The sequence below is a fragment of the Chrysochloris asiatica genome, unplaced genomic scaffold (genome assembly GCF_000296735.1).
Source record: "Chrysochloris asiatica unplaced genomic scaffold, ChrAsi1.0 scaffold00196, whole genome shotgun sequence".
NCBI classification, from domain to species: domain Eukaryota; kingdom Metazoa; phylum Chordata; class Mammalia; order Afrosoricida; family Chrysochloridae; genus Chrysochloris; species Chrysochloris asiatica.
Window position 1 is genome coordinate 3,441,631 of NW_006408714.1, and position 6,147 is coordinate 3,447,777.

Consider the following 6,147-nt stretch of genomic DNA (forward strand, 5'->3'; position numbering starts at 1 on the left):
ATGAATGATGACAACAGGTGATGGCAAAGGGAGATCATCAGAACTAAAGCAGCTAGAGGTAAATAGTGATATATACACAACCTTGGGACAACAGTGTTCTGCAGGTAGGTACATGGCAGAGACACAGGCTGAGTGACTATGGGAAGAAGAATGGAATCTGGGTATCTGTATATCTCATACAATTATATGTCATTGGATGGGAATATTGGTACATGGGTGTTTGCATTTCCTGTAAACATACCTATAACTGTGACAGTGCATACACCTTGAGAAATTATGAAAACTTCCTAAATATCATTAAAAGTCTTAAAACAAATGCATTGCTGGGCCAGGGAATGCAGGAGCATAGTCTTAGGGACACCATGGTCCATTGGCATAACAGTCCACAAAACAATCCCTACATTCTAATTTTGTGAGTAGCATCTGGGATCTTAAAAGCTCATGTGTGACTGTCTAAGTGCAGTTATTGGTCTCTTCATGTGCAGAAGAAAGAAGTGTAAGGAGAATTGAAAAGGCTTGGAATCAATTAGGCCCAGGAATGAATGGAGCATGTGATTATCAGTATCCATGACTCTGAGACCAGAAGAACTGGAACTGTTTAAATTTGTAAGTATACAATGGTGCCTAATTTTCACTACCAACTGCTCTGAAAGGCATTACATTAAAAGGTCCTGGATGGAGTGGCAGAATATGTGGAACAAAACAAAAAGTATTCAAAACAAAAGAAAGTCCAAGGGTACTAGTCAGAAACACACTGGAGAAACATGGGACTAGGACCCCTGACTACCCTTCAGGTCTGGAAAGGAACTCACCCTTGTGACTCTAATTTTATCCAAGCAGTAGATTTATATATAGGTGACAGAACACTAGTAAGGTATGTTCACTAAAAAATGATGGAATGGGGAAACATTGAGAAGGAATGGGAAGGTAGGTGGAGTGGAGGTAGGAATTTCAGGGCAGCAAGCAGGATGATTTTTGTTGTATGGGTTTGTTATTATCAGATGGAGGATCAGGATGTTTCCCTCCCAGAGGGCAGCTGAGGATAGGGTAAGAAATCCTGTTAGTCCAGGGCTGGCCAGAACCAGCTCTCCAGGTCTTGTGCAGGACAGACCTGATTCCAGATGCAGATTTTGATGCTGCTAGTTTCCCACACACTTGGATGCGGCTCCCACCGCCTGGAGAGCAGGAGTTTCCCTGGGAGTATACAGAGGTGGGAGCCAGTCACACCTCTGGTTACCAGGGTAATAGAAGGTAAAAGAAAAAACTTTGCATCTTCTTTTCTACCAACGAGCAGTAAGCCTGTGTACCACCTATCGCCCTCGAGTCTTCAGTCATGCTCAAACGTTCAAGATGATCACACAGTTACTGGTCAATCAGCACAGACCACCAGTCTTCTTCTCCCAACTGACCCTGACATCTTTTCAGCTGCTTCTCTTAGTGAGAAGCTGGCCAGTTCCAGCTCTGAAGATTTGGAGCAGGACCCGCCCAAACAGGGTTAATGCAGAACCCTCCCCCCTCCTTTAATGGAGTTCGCAACAATGGTTCTCACATCCCTGTGGCTCTGACTACCTGGAAAGTTGAAGCTTCCCATGGGGTGTATGTGGGTGTGGGCCAGCCTCACCTCTGGTCACCAGGTCTGTGTGGGAGCAAGAAAGATATTGCATGTTTATCTCTGCAAGCCACTGGTAAGTGTCTGTCATGCCACTGTATTTTTGTTTCTCTGAAGCCGCTCACAAAAGTTTGAAATGGCCAAGTCATGTCTGGTCAGCTGGCAAAAATAACCAGTCTCTCTCCTTTGTTTTGCCGCATCTGTTCAATTTTCTCTCCTAGTTAACATTCAATCCACTTCTCTATCCCTTCATCTGAAGCTCAGAGTTCCAGGACGATCATCTGCATCTGTTTCATTTGGCTTTCCGTATCTTTGTTGTAGAAGGTCCATACAGTCTTCCCGCCTTGTCTGCCATCTTGCCACCTGTTGGTCCCATTACCTTTTAATTCAATTTTTTTATGGATTCTTCAAAGCTCGATCATATTTTCTTTCCTATTACTTTATGATTAAAATTGATAATAAATACCACTGTATGGTCTGATATGGTAGAAGGTCCGTGTGGGGAGGGTGACATCATGAGTTACTGCACTGGATGACACCAAATTTAGTTACGTCAATGTGTAAAATCTTGGTTAAAAGAAAATATTGAGAGGGCTTTTTTTGCCGACCTTAGAAATATTGTATTTCTCATAGTTTTAAGACCAAATTAATTAATTATTCTGAAACTAAAGAATGCTTTAAAATAAAGATTCCATCTACCATATTATATGAATTCCCAATAACTTGCCTCCTTCTTTCCTCACAGAGAATTTTCCCTTGCCTTTTTCTCACCTTCTCTTGCTCTGGTCTGCACTTGTGTTTATACTGTGATTCTACCTGGAATGTCTATCCACGTTTTATACTGACACCTACCCTCAATGTATCCACCACATGAATGTTTCCCTATCTCTTTCAAGAAGTTTGCTATAATACCTTTGATGTTCCTGTTGTTATTTGCAGATGATCTTTCAGCAGCTATAACATTGTATTTCAATTATTTATGTAGCAAAGATGTTTTCTTCATCCTCTTTTCCTTGGAAACCATAGCACTTGCTGAGACCAAGCAAAGTAGTAGGCTTTGTGGTGTTAACTTCACACTCTTTAAAAAAAAATCATAAATTTTGAATTACTAGCAAGTTTAAATTACTAATAAGAAAGACATAAGTCAAGTAAACCTGCTATAAAGGCCTCTTCTCTTTCCTCTTAAGCTCCAGCTCTGAATCTGAAAAGTTCTTCTACTTTTCTCTCCTGAAGATTACAATGTAAGAGTCACTACAGCGCCTATTGTTAGAAAGAATCAGGAAAGCATCTCTTCCAAAATGATTGTTTTATAGATAAAGTCTTTATTTAAATTTGAGCTATAACTGGTTTTTATGTTACATACTTTTAACTTATTTTGCCCAGGTTCTTGGTAAATAGCTTGATGGAGAAGTTAAAACTTTTAAGAAGGAGAGGAATCAAATGGTTGTATCTTCACAAAATGAAATAATTTCTCATTGGAGACGTAACTTAAAATTAAATCCATACATCAATGATTACAGATATCATTTTTTTAAAAACAACTGCTGTAATATACAGAAGCTGCATTTTGAAATAAACAAAATTTTTTTCTTTCACAGAGGTTAGTCTAGAAGTAGTTTACAAAAACCAGATTCTTGTTTTTAGCCCATCAATTCTTGTAATTTTTTCAATGATAAAGTTTTCCCTTTGAAGTCATAGTGCACAAGGGTTTTGCAAGAAAAATAAGAAGAGATATTTTACAGTAATTTTCCATTTTAATATCTGAATACTACCTTACTCTACGGGGCTGCTCATAGATTTTTTTTTTTCTCAATTTTCTCTGTAACTAATTGGTCTTAGAGCTAGCTGATCCTGCAACTGATGCCTTCAGACTACAACTTTGTGGATGGGGTAGGTTGCTAGGCAACATAACTTGTAGTAGCAATGTTGTTGAGCTTTTTACATCTGAAAGCCTTGTTATGAAGAATCTAAGGCGGAAACTATTTGTAATTCTTCTGTCTTAAGGCCTCAAAAACAGAGATTCAGCATGAATACATAAACTACTTAAAAAGATTTATCAAGAAGATAAAAAGATCAATATTGTATTCTCATGCTTTATTCACATTCATTAAAAATGTATGTGATTAGTTTTAAATATCAGATCAGTGTTTGTTAAAATATTAAAATATGAGCTAAAAGAATAAAAACACATTTGTTTCTTTTAGTCCTAGATTCTTCTTGAACTTTCTGGTTTTTGCAAACCACAGATTAATTATTATATTTTATGTTATGTTGTTGTTCAATGCCATCGAATTGCTTCCAAACAAATCATAGCAACTCTATATATAACGGAATGAAACATTGCCTGGTCCTGTGCCAGCCTCAAAATTTCTGCTATTCTTGAGCCTATTTTTGCTACCACTGTGCCAATCCAAATTACTGAGGTTCTCTTTCTTTTTTGCTGTCCCTCCAAGTTACCAACATGATGTCCTTCTCAGGGGACTGGTTTATCCTGATAATATGTCCAATGTACAAGAGAAGAAATCTGGCCATTTTGGCTACTAAGTGGCATTCTGGTTGTTCTTTCAACACATATTTCTTTGTTCTCCAGGCAATTCATGGTACCTTTAATATTGGTCTCCAACACCATAAGTCAAATGCATCAACTTTTCCTCACCTCCCTTATTCACTGTTCAACTTTCACAAGTATATGAGGCTATTGAAAGCACCGTGGCTTGAGTCAGGCACACGTCAATCCTCAAAGGGATATCAGCAGATTTACCTAATGCCATATGTCTTGATTTCTTGACTGCTGCTTCCATGAGTGTTGATGGTGGTTCTAAGTAAAGTGAAGTACTTGACAACTCCAATGTTTTCTCCATTTATCATAATGTTGTTTATTGGTTCAGTTGTAAGGATTTTTGTTTTCTTTACATAGAGCTGCAACCTACACCGAAGGTTTTTGATCTTCATCAGTATTTTAAACCCTCTTTGTTTTTAGCAAGCATGGCTGTATCCTCAGCATATCACACATTAGTAATGATTCTTTAATCCCATTATTGCCATGGTCTTCTTCATATAATCCAGCACCTCCAATTATTTGCTCAGCATACAGATTGAATAAGTATGGTGAAAAAATACAACCTTGGCTCAGACCTATCCTGATAGTAAACCATTCTTTGTCCCCATGTTCTGTTGGAAGCCCGGCCTCTTAGTCTAATTACAATTTCCTCATGAGCACAATTAAGTGTTCCTAAATATTCATTCTTCTCAGTGTTTTCCGTAACTTGTCATGGTTCACACAGTCAAAAGACTTTGCCTAGTCGATAAAGCATAGGTTAGCATTTTTCTGGTATTTTCTGTTTTTAGCCAAGCACCATCTGATGTCAGTAATCACCTCCCTCATCCCTCAATCTCATCTGAATACAGCCTGAATCTCTGGCAGTTCTTTGTCAATATATTGTTGCAGCTGTCTTTGAAATCTCTTTAGTAAAATTTCATTCGCATGTGATGTCAATAATATTGTTGAATGATTTCCGCAATCTTACAAATATGGATCTCTTTCAATCAGTAGGCCAGATAGCTGGCTTCTACATTTCTCAGCAGAGGTAAGTGAGTGCTCCAGGATTTCATACATTAATTCAAGTTTTCCATTTGTATTCCATCCATTCTCGGAGCCTTTTTCTTTACCAAATGCATCCAGTGCACATTGGATTTCTTCTATTAGTACCACTGGCTCTTTATCATATGCTACATCTTATAATGTGTGAACATCTACCATTTTGTTTGGGTACAGAGACTCTCTATATTCCTGCCATCTTGTTTTGATGCTTTCTGTATCATTCAGTATTTTCCTCAAAAAAATCCTACATTATTTCAAGTCAAGGCTTGAATTTTTTTCTACATTTTTTTTTTTTTTCAGATTGAGAAATCCTGAGCTTATCCTTTCCTTTTGGTTTTATAACTCAAGATCTTTTCACATTGCATTTTAATATTTTACTTTGTTTTCTGAAGCTGGCTTTTGAAATTTTCTGTTCAACTCTTTTACCTCCTCAATTCTTCCATTTGCTTTAACATCTCTATGCTGGAAAGCAAGTCTCAGAATCTTTTCTGACTTTCATTTGGTCTCTTCCTTGTCTTCTTAATGACCTATTTGTGATTATAATGATTTCCTGTGCTACTTCACTTACTTAAGGTCAACAGTTTGAAACTACCAGCTGTTTCACTGGAGAAAGATGATGCTTTCTGATCCCATAAAGATGTACAGCCTCAGACACCCTATACAGGGTCACTATGTGTGCTTTCCGGTACCAAAAAGATTTACAGCCTCAGACACCCTATACAGGGTCACAACCACCACCCCCACCATTTACTTGTAAACTCTTCATCTAAGGAGAAATTGTTTTAATGTGAATATTGAGGGGGGACCAACTCCATGGCACTTAACAACAAGAACATATGCATATATTTCCTCTGGGATATATGATGGCTCTGCTTTCTTTCATTCTGTCTTTTGGTTATGAATTGGGCCGCTAATCCCACTGGTCAGCAGTTCGAAA